The sequence below is a fragment of the Bemisia tabaci genome, chromosome 9 (genome assembly GCF_918797505.1).
Source record: "Bemisia tabaci chromosome 9, PGI_BMITA_v3".
In the NCBI taxonomy this organism is placed as follows: Eukaryota; Metazoa; Arthropoda; class Insecta; order Hemiptera; family Aleyrodidae; genus Bemisia; species Bemisia tabaci.
In genome coordinates, this window is record NC_092801.1 from 12488056 (window position 1) to 12502374 (window position 14319).

General features: G+C 41.9%; 1 protein-coding gene across 1 annotated transcript in view; it reads left to right on the forward strand.

Annotated features, from left to right (window-relative positions):
* jing (AE binding protein 2 jing) overlaps positions 1-14319 on the forward strand; it is a 289022-nt gene that overhangs the window by 177614 nt on the left and 97089 nt on the right. The gene's annotated exons all lie outside the window — the stretch shown is intronic.

A 14319-nucleotide genomic window follows, 5' to 3' on the forward strand; every position in this document is an offset into this window, starting at 1 on the left:
AGATCGATCAACGCCGTTTATTTTGATGACATTTCGGGAATGGATGTCTTTTATCGCCCACATACTGGAAGCTTACACCATTCGACACCTCCGCCCTTGGGAAAGTTCAATCGCAGGCGTAAAATTGGAAATTATATCGATGGCCAAAGTGTAAAACCACGTATCTCCGTTTGCAACGCTGCAGAATTTCTGTCATTCTCTGTTATTTCTTTGGAAAAGTATCACGGAAAAAAATTGCATCGTCATATCATTGAAAATTATTATTTTATAGCTATTGTATATTTTGATCGTTACAAACTTTGCTCTTCTTGTTTTGTATCTCCTTTTTTAAAATCCTTTCAATCACTGATTTTCGTTTTTCTTTGTCTGTTTCAGGTAAATTGAGTTGACCATTCTTACATGTGACCCTATGATAGACATGCATGACCATCCGTAATTTATTAGTACAAGTGAGTACATCTATCGCAATATATTTTTAAGTCTGGATCGCGCTTGTTTCATAACACAATTTTCCAAAGTTCTGCATTTCTTTTCAAGGGGCGAAATGCTGGAAACGTCAGGGAAAGGTCCGGGATTTCTTACGTGATGAAGAAGGGACCCGCTGGCTGACTGGTGAAATTGACAGACAAAACGATAGACAAAGAAGACATATAGTGTGCAGCGATCCAATTGGCTGAAATGGGTGGCTCTTATAGACTAAGGGAGGAAATGATGCAACCCATAGGATCCCTCCATATCTCTTTTGTTCTCTTTGTCTAAAGCTTTGTCTATAAATTTCAACAATCGACAGGCTGCAACCGAAATGAATTTGGACCCAATCGGTGAAAATAATTTAGTTCTAGTTCCGAGTACAGCAGTCAGTATACCTTTCCCCGTATGTTCTCGACGAATCGAGTTATTAGGTGTTCATGTCTCCTAAAAATTTCGTCGATTCGCGATATTTGATAGCAAATATTCGCCGCTGACAAAGCATGAGATGAACTACGTAAACGGTGCGTCCATCATTGTAATTCAGACATTTCCGATGTGCTCAACGTGATTTCAGTTTGCTATACCTCGTGTGCTCAACAAACCCATTCACAAGCGTGACGATGAGAAAATTTTCCATCACTCATCGGAGAGCTCTCGAGCCGCGGAACATCGACAAACGTTGTCGCGTACATTGCCGCGCTGAAGCAGAACACCGTATGAACCTTCAGGCGTTGCCAAATTTCTTTTGATAAAACACGACTTTCTCGGTAAACTTACGAATATTTTTCTTCCAATTTTTCAGATAATTTTGCTCGCAATCTTACCCAAAGATCCTGAAGATTTCAGGGGAAAATATTCATAAATTTCCCCATAAATAAACATTTTAGTGAAGGAAACTTGGCAACCCTCGAATATCCTTTATTCCTCGATTATCCTTATAAGCTTATAGTATAGATACCCTTGCTCGCAATCTTACCCAAAGTTCCTGAAAATTTCAGGGAAAAGTATTTATACATTTCCTCAAAAATAAACATTTTCGTGAAGGAAACTTGGCAACCATTGAATGTTCATACGGCGTTTTTCCTCAGCATGGCTGTATACTGCTTGGGTCAAGAACAATGCCGTATGAACATTCGGAATTCCGAACGAAGTAGAACAATTATTTTTTATTGAGAAATGTCATGATTATTTTTCTTTGAAATTTTTAGACGTCGATTGAAAGGTGAGTAAAATTTAAAGAAACATTTTAAAGAATGGGCTCTCAAAGAAATGTCGATTTTTATGCGGTTCGGCAACGTTTAAATGTTGATACGGCGTTTTTATACTGAACAGAGTAAACATTAGGTGCGTCTCCAAGTTGTTACTCGATTAGCGGTTCCGTGAAGTGCCGACCCTCAACGACGAGGGGAAGGGAGAGGAGGTGTCGCGTAAATGTATCCGGAGATGACACGAGGTGCAATGCATCATCGATTTACTTCCGGTTCCGTCACTCAGCGCTTTATTTTTAGGCGCCACGCTCTTATTTTCCCTTCTTTTTTTTTTTGAAGGAAGGCACTCGAAATCTAACATGTGCCTCGTCTAAATTAACCGTGTATTGGGCTCAGATACGTATTCCTTTTCTGTCTCTACATATGTTTAAAACACTGCTCCTTCACATAGAATGAGCTTCATTTAAAGCACGGAAAGTGTAAAACACGGCAGCGGATCTCAATCCACAATCTCATTCTTAGATTTCAACAGAGACAATTCAATTACATTCCACATTCGAATTCCAAGTTTGCATTTGCCTTATGTCACGTGCACCTAAATCAGGTTGCGGTTCAAGAGAATGAACTAAGAATGTCTAATAGTCAGCATCTCGATAAAATTTGAGCCTTTTTTTAAACATATCCACAACGGAACGGTGTCATAGACAGTGGAGGGGGTGTCAACAAGGGGTTTGGACCGGGACCCCCTGACATTAAAGTTTATTTAACTTGAAGGGCAGACATGAAATATTATCAGGGACGCAAACAAGATAATGTAAATGGACACCCCTTGTCCCTTGAAGAATTCCTAGCTACGCCACCGAGTTGTCAACCCTGTTATTCCTTAATTTAAACGTATGTAAAAAAATCGATTCTTAGTGAAGGAGCCTGCCACTCCTAAATCGACATTTTTAATGGATTTAAACGGAGGAAAAATAGTGTTGCCAACTCGCAAATCCGACAACTTGCCGACCGAAGTAACGTGGCAGTTGTTAAGATGATTAATTTCATTGCATTGGTTTCGTAGTCCTTTGCGCGTCCCTGCGGACCCCTTCTGGCCTGTCGCTCCCTAGGGACTCGACTCCCCTCGCCCACCCCCTCTCCGAGCCTCGGGATCGGGCGCGCAGCTTTCGTCGTCGCACAATGGATCGAACCAATTAGAGAAGTCGGACATGAAATTTTGGGCTAAAACTGCCAATTTTGATGTTTATTTTGTCACATTTTATATTTTAAGGGGTGCTACTAGCTAAAAATTACACGCGGAAACTAATGGGACCACTTTTAGAACCACAAACTTTTGTACAAACGGAGCTATACAGGGTTGCCACAGTCAGGGAGTACCGGGAAAACCAAGAAATGTCAGGGAATTTGAAAAAGTCAGGGAAAACCTGGAAATGTCAGGGAAAATGATGAAAAAGTCCGGGAAAAATTGTTAATCCACCCTCATCTACCTTTGAGAATGGGTTTAACATTTTCAACAACAAATTTTGCCCAAAAGCTATTTCAAATTATGTCTTTTCAACCATCCGGCATATCGTCAACTTTCAGGGAATTTTACTCAAATTCAAATGTGTCAGGGATATGTCAGGCAATTTCATTTTCCAAATGCTGTGGAAATCTTGGTTATACTCTCTGAAGGTTTCCAAATTTTGTCCGACCTCTCCTTATGACTCGATCCAGTGTGCGTCGGAAGAAAAAGCGATCTTCACTCAATGAAAAAGAGATGTAATTTGGTTATAGTCGCGGCGACGCCATGCAGAAGGAGGGTCCTCGCTAGGGATATTAATTTACGTGGGGTTTATAAATGGCTCCGCGGGCAATTTTTCCCTTTTTCATGAACGGGTCGGGACAATGGTGTGAAGATACGGGGTTCATCAAAGCTTTAGCAGGAGAAAGTTGGCGACCTTTTCAATGGCAATATTGTCATTAAAATCATGCGATCATTTGCCATCATGTTCCTTCAGTTTTATCTTCAGTTTTGATTATTCTTTTATTCATTACTTAATGTTTTATATTTATTTATTTTTTTTACAATTTTATTTTGTTTTATATTTTCAAATTACTTTATTTTATTTTTCTCAAGTTTTTCTTCTTTTTATTTCTTTATTTTATCTTCTTTGTTTATTTTTTAAATTTAATTTGTTTTACATTTTTAATTTTTTTTAAAAAAAAAGAGGTGGCATCTTCAGGGTGGTAGGATTCCTGCTTACGATCGCAACAGTGCTGCCGTTTCCAGGAATTAAATCTGAATTTCGGAAGTTTTGCAATTTCTCGGAATCTTTAGAACTCCCGGAATTTCCTGCTATTTTGGGAATTTCAGGGTTGTTCGTCAGTTGGACAAATTTTCCTCTCAGATTTGATTACTTTTTTTATCTTTGACGATCTTCGGAACTAAATCCGGGTGGATTTCGGAATTTTTTCCCGGAACTGTTGAAAAATCGGAATCTATGCCGGGAACCCTGGAATCTTTGGTAATATAAAATGGCAGCACTGGATCGCAATAAGCCGAAAGATTGTGTTTATAAACACTAAGAAAAAAAAAATGTACATAATAAAAAAAAGCAGAAGAGTTCTGGTAGGGACACGTGTCTCTCGACGAGACAAGAGATCCGAACGAACAGCAACAAGAGCATCCGAGTGCTCCTGCCCTCTCTTGGAGGGGGATGCTCATCGTCATCGTCATCAATGATCCACGCCACCCCTGCGCCGCACCAAGAACCACCCCCGCCCGCCTGGCCAAGCGAGAGTGGATGGATCTGGCGCGCACATTATGATGCCAGGCATTATTCAGCCTTGCTAAGGAAAAACGACGTAAGAGAATTCGAATGTTGCCAAATGCACTCTCGAAAAGGATCTATTTTCGAAGAAAGTGATGAGTATGTTTCTTTTCCTTGAAATTTCCAGACACTCATTCGACACAGGTCGAATTACGAAAAAAATTATCCGAAAAATTGTAGGGTAAATACAGGGATGCCACATTCAGGGAATAACGATAAATCCGGGAAATTTCTGGGGAAATGACAAACATGTCAGGGAGAAATGACGAGAATTTCAGGGGAAAATCATTTAGTTACCTTCATTTGCTTTCTCGAATTGGTTTGACGTTTCGGACAACGAATTTTGCCTGAAAACCGTTTCTAAATATTTTTTCTTGGAAGCTTCAGACACTTTAAGACGAATTACGAAGAAAATTCTCCGAAAAATGGAAGGGAAAATACAGGGTTGTCGCAGTCAGGGAATATCGGGAAAACCGGGAAGTTTCCAGGAAAATGACGAAAATTTCACCGAAACATCGTTAAGTCACCTTTATTTGCTTTCTCGAATTGGTTTAACGTTTCAAACAACATATTTTGCCTGAAAACCATTTCTAACTTTGCCTTTTTAACAATCCGGCATTTGTTCAATTGTCAGGGGATTTCACCAAAATGTGTCAGGGAAATCTGGAAAATGTCGCGGAATTTAACCGTCTAAATTCTGTGGCAACCCTGCAAAATACGTAGCCAAAGGAAATCGCTTATTTCTCACCGCAATTTCGCGACTTTTTACCGAGCTTTTTCGGAGCTTTCGACTTAATTTCGGAACTTTGCAAATGCGAAAAACTGTGTTTTCTCAAATATTTCTGCTAGAACTATCATCAGATCTAAAATTCCAGCTCCACGCAACCACCCCACTCATCCGAAAATTGGACGTATTTCTGCCAAACGGAACCATGTGCATTATGACGTGAGCCCTTTTATGCATACATTCTCATGGGTCTCAGGGCTCATGACCCAATGCACATAGTTCCGTTTGGCAGAAATACGTCCAATTCGTGTTTTGTCAAAGGAAATTTGGCAACGTCTGGAGGCTCATGCGGCGTTTTTCCCCAGCGCGGCATTATTGGCGATTTAATTGTCAGTTTACTCCATCTGGCTCATTGTCCGCGGAATTACGCGCTAATCAAGTTATACGGCACCGCCAAAGGGGGATGCAGTGCCGATGGGGTGGCGCTTGGTTATGCTCACGCGACGCGCAGTTGTGGAGCCGCCGACCTTCGATGGCCCTGCGGCCCTGCGTTTGAAGGGTCACGCGGATAATGAGCGTTTCTCAATGTGATTCTTCTGCTTTGGTTTCGGGAAATGACCCCCACCATGGTCATCGCGCTGCTGAAATCTGATTCTGGAGTCAGCGCTATTCTGCCGTGTTAGGGAAAAACGCCGTATGAACATTTGAGAGTTGCTAAATTTCTTCGGACGAATTTTTCATTCTCGAGGAGAGTTGTGAGTATTTCCTCTTGTAATTTTTAGATAATTTAGATCGAACTACGAAGAAAACTCACCGAAAAATTGAACAGAAAATTGTGACGAGTTTTCCTGAAAATTCGTATTTCATTAAAGGGAATTTGGCATCTTACGAAGGTTCATACGGTGTTTTTTCCTAGCATGGTAGTATACTGCTGTGCTGTGGAAAAACGCCGCATGAACCTTCAGGCGTTGCCAAATTTCCTTTGATAAATGAATTTCCTGGTAAATTTATGAATATTTTCCTTCCAATTTTACAGATGATTTTTCTCGCAATTTCACCTAAAGTTCCTGAAAATTTCAAGGAAAAATGTTTATAACTGTCCTCAAAAATGAACATTTTATCGAAGATAATTTGGCAACGCTCGAATGTTCATACGGCGTTTTTCCTGTAGCATGGTAGTATAGAAGTTGGCTATCTATATTCAATTTTCGCCAATCTATTCGAATCTATCATCAAACACGATTCTGTCACAGACGAATGTAACCCACAGATACAGCCACTCAAGGTGCATCCTACTATACTGTGACATTATTCTTTCCTGCCTATTCAAACTTGTTTTTCCTTTTCCTTTTTTTTACCACTGTTAGGCTAGAGCTGCTTCGTTTCTGCGAGGGGTGAGAAGCAAGAGGGGATGTAATTTCCTCGACGGGAATGACCGCATGGTAGCGCCGATACTCACATTTCGATAATGATCCTCATAAACTTGATTTCATTCCGCACTTTCATTAAAATGGAAATGTTTGGGTTATTTTTTACAACTTTTGCAATGATCCTAAACGAGAAAAACACTAGAGGGTGTGCAAGTCTCTAGCAGTTTGGTCTGGTCGTTTGGTGCGAGTGTGCACAGCATTTAATCCCGTTTTATGTACCCCAGAACAAATCATCACCCAACCAGAAAAAGTGTGCATCGCCGTTTTTTCGCGGGTCATGGAGGGGTGAAAGCCAGATGGGCTTTATTGTGTTGCAATGTTGCAAATTTTCACCCCTAAGCGTAATTTTTCACTCAAGATTGGTTCTACATTTTATTCTAGAATTTGTTGTGAATCAGAACATAACTGAATCCGACCAAGAACAACTGGCCTATATATTGTGCAACTAGGAACTACAATTTCCGATTCAGTTTATAAACAACGTACGTAACATTAGCTTCCTCATGCTTAGGGCTTAATTGTGCCGCATTGTTGCCTCGAAGCGTAATTTTTCACTTAAGATCGGTTCTACATTTTATTCCAGAAACTGTTGTGAATCAGAACATAACTGAATCCGATCAAGAATAACCCGCCTATATTTTGCAATTAGGAACTACGATTTCCAATTCAGTTTAAAAACAACGTATGTAACATTCTTTTCCCCATGCTTATAAGTGCTTTTACGGCGATCTAAAAATTGCGAAATGTCCAATGGACCACTAGACTAGGTACGAATTTAAGCGATCTGATACATGTTTCTTAACCAGAATTTCACGTAAAAAACGATTCACACAACGAAAATTACTAAAACCAGCTCCTAACGAAGATATTAACGTTTTTATTTCACATTGGTTACGAGGAATTTGAACTGCCCGCTCACAAGAAACTCAAAACTCTACGTGAGTCAAATCGCCCACTACAACGGTTTCAGCAAGCTTCTCAATCGAGCAATGTTCATTTCCCATCATGTGTTGTTCAAACTATTAGCAATTTGCTATAATTGAGCCAAAGCGTCAAGATTGAGGTTGCCAGATTTTTATATCGCAGAGACTGTCATGATAACGTTTAGCGCGCGATGTGAATCACGTAGAGCATTGAGTTTTCATGAGCGGGTGGTTTGAATTCACGCATTAAGAATCATTAAATATCTTCGTAAGGAGTTAATTTCGGTAATTTTCGTTGTGTGCATCGTGTTTTACGTAAAATTTTGGTTAAGAAACATGTATCAGAATGCTGAAATTCGTACCTTATCTAGTGGTCCATTATGGAGCTCGCAAATCCTGTGTGTATACCCTAGTTTAGAGTCCCTTTATACTGAGAGTTCAGACAACACCCCCTTATGGAGTCACAAACGGAAATAAAGATTACACCAATTGAACGTTTTTCGTAATCTTTGATCGGCTCATTCTCAAATTCCTTTCTCCGTTCCTTCTCTCATTCTGTTTGTTCCTTGTCGAACCCGTAATTCCTCGGTCCATTCCAGATTATAATCTTTGCATTGAGGAAAATGTAATCTTTATTCACGTTTGTGACACTGTGGGGACCTAAAATACGGCAACCAATCAGAAATGGATTCACATTGTCTTAACTCTCAGTATAAAGGGACTCTACCCTCACTGGTTAAAAAAACTTCTTGGACCTCTTGGACCAATGCCGCATTGCATTGACTTAAGAGTGCAGTTTCTTGTCGCCGGATTTAAGAGTCTTGAACTCTTGTTTTAAGCGGATTTTGCATTGAAACAAGAGTTCAGACTCTTAAATCCGGCGACAAGAAACTGCACTCTTGAACCAAGAGGTTCTTTTTACCAGTGTACAGTTAAAGACGTTTTAAACAAAAATTGACAACGTTAATGTGGAGTTACGTTCGTTTGTCTGGTGGGTGGGGGGGGGGGGGCGACGATACGTGCAGATATCGCCCCCGTAGAACCAGGAACCCAGCCTAGAGCCCTCGGCAGGAGCGCCGAGCCGCGTTCCCATGGCAATGCGACGAGGAGAAGCGCCGCAGACGACGGGAGAGACCCGACAACGGTGGTGGGTGGTTTTTCGGTGAATGGAACTCGGTGCAGCCGCGACCGCCCCCCCCGGCCCCCCGCCGCGCGCCGTGCCCCTGCACCGGGCCCGGGCGCGCGGAGGAAATGGGAAAACGGATCGGGAAAATGGAAAGTCATACGGTGTCTGGCGGGGCGAAGGGCGGGGGGCGGTCAGGTGAACGCTCGGATCAAGGCCAGGGCCCCCCACCACCCCACCCTGCCCCCCGCCTACCCCACTTCGCCCCCCACTTTAACACCCCCCGCCTTTTCCTCTTTCTCCGTTCCCCGCGGTCCGGTTCTGTTCCTCCTCGCGGTGTCTTCGCGGCCCGGGCGGCGAGTCGATCGACTTGGCTTCCAACAACGAGAGCAGTCTGGCTCGTCGCGCTAAATGGAGTCACTAATCTTCACAAATTACCGCCGCTTCGTTGCGATGTTTCCGCTTTTCGAGGCTTTTCACCCGCCGTCGGTGTTGAGGTTTTGATTCGGTAACGCGGTGATGTCGGTCGGAGTATCACGCGTCTGGGCGCCAAGGACCAGCGGCGGGCTGATTGTTGAAATTGATAGACAAAGCAGTGGACAAAAAGCACATAATGAGTAGGGAGCAATCCTATTGGTTAATTTGGGAGGTTCTTATTGAGGGGTAAATGATGGGGGCAAGTAAGGGGGTAAATGATGGGGGTGAATAAGGAGGTAGATGATGGGGGCAAATAAGGGGTAAATCATGGCGCCAGGACCAGCGGGCTGATTGTTGAAATTAATAGGCAAAGCTATGGACAAAAGGCACATAATAAGGAGGGAGCAATCCTATTGGTTAATTTGGGAGGTTCTTATCGAGGGGTAAATGATGGGGGCAAATGAGGGGGTAAATGATGGGGGTAAATAAGGAGGTAAATAATGGAGGCAAATGAGGGGTAAATCATGGGGTCAAATAAGGGGGTAAATGATGGGGGCAAACAAGGGGGTAAGTGATGGGGGCAAATAAGGGGGTAAATGATGGGGGCTAAAAAGGGGGTAAATGAAGGGGGCAAATAAGAGGGTAAATGATGGGGGCAAATAAGCGGGTAAATGATGGACTAGCTTTTCCAAAAAACGTCCGATTTGTGTAATCTTTATTCCCGTTTGTGACATCAATGAGCCGCGTTTTCTTAACTCTCTATAAAGGGACTCTAGAATGTACCACCCGACCCGCCATTCGATCCCTATATAGAATGTACCACCCAACCCGCAGACTTTACAGCGGTGTAAAGAGAGCCATGCCCGGGTGTTGGGTGGCAGCTCGACTTCACCGACGCGACGCGGCACCGGAAGACGTTACGATGTCACGGAACGGGGAACCAATTCAATCCGTCACACTGCATCATGATTGGACTCTATCCGCGTTGCCGTTATCGCAGGGGCAGCTCCTCTAAAACTATGCTGAGTTCCCCCTTTTTTTTGAAGCACGGTGTCTGGGGCCGGGAAAAAGCGGGAACCCGAATTCATCGGGGAATGAAATTTTTTAGAAAAAATCAGGGAATCTGCTCTGGAAACTGGAAATCTCTTCTTCTACCGTCCACAGTTGAAGTTTTGCAATTTCTAGGAATCTTTAGAATTCCCGCAATTTCCAGCATTTTTCGGCATTTCGGGGTTTTTCGTCAATTTGATCGATTATTTGTTCAAATTCGATGATTCTTTGATCAAATTTGAAGATCTTCGGAACCAAATCCGGGCGTATTTCCGAATTTATCCGGAACTTTTGAAAAATCAGAGTTTTTTTCGGAACCACGAGAAGCCAAGAGATTTTACGATCCAAGAAAACTGTCCCTCCTAATATTCCTCATAATATGGGAAAGGTTTCAATGAGCTAGACACTAAAAATTATCTTTGAATTCAATGAGTTACTCGACTCATTTACTGTTTCAATTTTTTCCTAATTAATTTGCATCGTAATAGGTTTATCACAAATTAATTTATTTATTTAACGCTCTCCAGTAAATTAAAACCGACAGGACAACTGCGTATGAAGCCGGTAGCCAGCGCGGAGAGGAGAGAGGGAGTCCCAATTTGTTAGTGTTTTGCGATACATCGATCGATCCACCTTTTAAACCTATGGAAAAGGATCGAACTTCAGGGTGTTTGCAACGGACACCTTAAAAATCGATTCTTTACCATATGTTTAAAGGGATCGATATCGATTATCGATGACGCCTCGCCGCACTGAATTCGATTCTGAATCTAATTTGCTGGCGATTAATTCCCGTCGATTGCGCGGGATTTTTAATCAAAACTCGAGACGTCGACGGCGCTAATCTAATCGAGAGCTTAACGAAATTTCCGCGCGTTGTTGTCAAATTGTGACGGAAATATCGCGCAGAAGTACAAGAAAATACTATTTTTTGTGACGGTCTGGCAACGGAGCATGTGTTTTCAGCGTTAGGGGCCTAATGCAATGACTGGCTTTGACCCATGTTGCCCAATCGTGGCCGATTTGAAGATTTCTGACGTGTTGAGGAAGAACGCCGTGTGAGCTTTCAGATGCTGCCTTTCTTCTGATAAAATACGAGATTTTAGGGAAACTTGTGGTTATTTTTCTCCGAATTTTTCCGAGGAAATTTATTCGCGATTCAGTCGGTAGTGTCTATAAGAAAGTCGGATGAAAATATTCGTTAATATCCTCAAAAATGAATGTTTTATATTGTGAAATTTTGCAAAATCTAAATTTTAATACGCGTTCTGTCTTAGTATGGCAATTTTCGACGTAGATTAGCTTCTGGACGTAATGACCATGGGGAATTTTGCAACCTTGGAAGTTATGTGTAACGCGGATTGCCGAGTTCAGATGTGTCGGGCGTCAGGGGTGTAAAAAGTACCCGATTTCACAATTTTTGGATCGCGAGAATCGTGAGACCAGGAACACCGAAAGTTTCCTTGGTCTTTTTTAAGTTTTTTTAAGGTCATTTTTAAAGTTAACTTGAAAACTTCCTCCCGACCAAACATATTCCTTCATTATTTAGATGACCACTCAATATTGACGGAAATTTTTGTGATGTGACGTCAATTCTGTTCATATTTACTGCACACCATGAAATATTGACTGTGTGATCAGAACTGACGATGAGGGAACATATTCAATTTTGGGTGATATTAATATCCAAGAATGACGTCATTGTTGTCGTCAAGGGATGTTAACGACTATTACACAGCGATAACAGCGCCCTTTTGTAGCTTAAAATACCGCTAGCTTTGGTGTTCTTATTTGAGCCCGTATTTTGACGTCACCCATGACGTCTTCGGTCGATTCGAAAACAACTATGTGTATGCGTGTATCTTTTAATTGCTCGGGGCACATATTAAACCAAACCAACACCGTCATCAATTTCATGAAACTTCAAAATCATATCACAGCAGGGAAGTCCGCATTCGATTTTGGATGACGTCAACAATGTCAACATCCAAACATGAACATGACGTCTTGGTTTCGTGAGGGAAAGTTAACGACGATCAATTCAAAACGATAACAGCGAATGGACGCATTGCGGTACGCATGAAGGCTTTACTTCTTCTATATTTTGTGCAGTCAACTAAGATTTCCCATAATATGACGTCATCAGGACGGGGTTGATGTCATCAGTGCGGGGTTTGGTAACTAGCGATAACAAATGGACTCATGTGGTTGTTTTCGACATGGTCGACGACGTCATGAATGACGTCAATTTACGAGAAAGCTCGATTAAGACTACAAAAAAATATTGTATTTTCAGTATTCATGGGCCTTGTCGCCATTTTTTTTGGTAGATTGTCGATGATATTCCTTGACGATAACAATGACGTCATGTCAGGATGTTGACGTCATCCAAAATCAAATTTGTACTCTCCTGGAAGCTATAGTTCATCGTCAATATTTTCGCCAATTTCTCAAGGTTATTCATAGTTAACATGGACTGGAAATGACGTCTATTTCCGTCAATATTTAACGGCCCGCTGAATGAATGAATTGCGTTAGGTTTTTCTCCGATTTATACTAACGGCGCGGCGTGGCTTTGATATACTGACGAAAAATTAATATTGACGCTGTGTCTAGGGCTTACAGGAGGGTGCGTATTTGTTCCTCGATGACGTCAACATCCAAACATGACGTTATTTTTTTCGTTTAGGGATTTTATCGACGATCGATTAAAACGATAAGAGCTCAAAGATACATTGCCGCACGCGTAATGGTTAGAAATATGGTTAGATTCTGTGTCCACTCATTGACAGCGTGACGAAGGTTATACATACGGTGTTCTGTCGTGCTAAGGAAAAATACCGCATGAGCCTTCAGACGCTGCCAAATGTGTTTTGATAAAATACGAATTTTCAGGGAAATTGGTGACATTTTTCCTCCAATTCTTCAGTGAATTTCATTCACAATCGGATAAATTATCAGAAAACTTCAAGAGAAAATATTCATAACTCTCCTAAAAAATTAACATTTTATTGGAGGAAATTTGGCAATCTCGCAAGTTCTCATGGCGTTTTTCCGTAGGACGGCAGTATTCTCCCTCGGTGCAGAAAAAATATTAATGCTCACCATCAAGATAAGCAAAACTGATGAAAAGCCGCAGGGCGCAGGGTTACCACAGTGAGGCATAGGCGGTTCTAGACCTTTATGCTTGGGGGTGCCCAGAGGTAGAAAAACTTCGTAGACCGACCCCGAAGGAGAACGGTCGCTCAGGGGAGGCCTAAGTTTCGGCCCTCAAGTTTCATCCCTTTCCTCTCCTCATTTCTCTTTTTCTCTCCTTCCTTTCTACTTAAATACCTCTAAATTCAATGTAGGACATTTTTAGCAAAACTTTCCATCAAAACTACAACCTTACCATAAAAAAAACAGTAGAATCTTTGTAAAACACGGCTATCAATATTAATTTTTCAAGTCATATCAACCTCATGATTTACCAGAAGTCAACTTTCGACGAGATCCCCCTCCTCCCATCACCCCTTGCCCATATCATTGAATACTGAACACCTGCAGATTTCAAAAATTCATGAAATAAAAATATTGCCAATTTTTTGCGCTTCATAATACGAGTTTTTCTCGACGTTTTTACTTGCCCAAAAACCACTTTCATGGTTCCGGTAACCGTACTTAATTTTTGCTTGGGGGTGCCCGGCACCCACTGGCACCCCCGTAGAACCGCCTATGCAGTCAGGGAATCCTGGGACAACCGGGAAATGTCAGGGAATTTTAAAAAGTCAGGGAAATGTCAGGGACATTTTGTTACATCGCCTATATATTAGCTTTCTAGAATGAGCTTGAGGTTTCGAAAAACAAATTTCGCCTGAAAACTATTTTCAATTATGTCTACTTAGCCATCTGTTATATCTTCACTTGTCAGTTAATTTTACCAAAATGTGTCAGGGAAATGTCAGGGAATTTCATCTTCCAAATTCTGTGGTAACCCTGAAGCCGACCACTTTTTTGCCCTTCCATCTCCCGCAGAACTTTCGACTTCCCTCGAGATAACTTTCCCGCGTCATATTGACTCTCGAGTCGTCGACGTGTGACGTCACCGGAGGTACCACGGGAGCCGTGGAAAAAAACCATGGCTTTAACCCTCTTCATTACGCGCGTAGAATCGT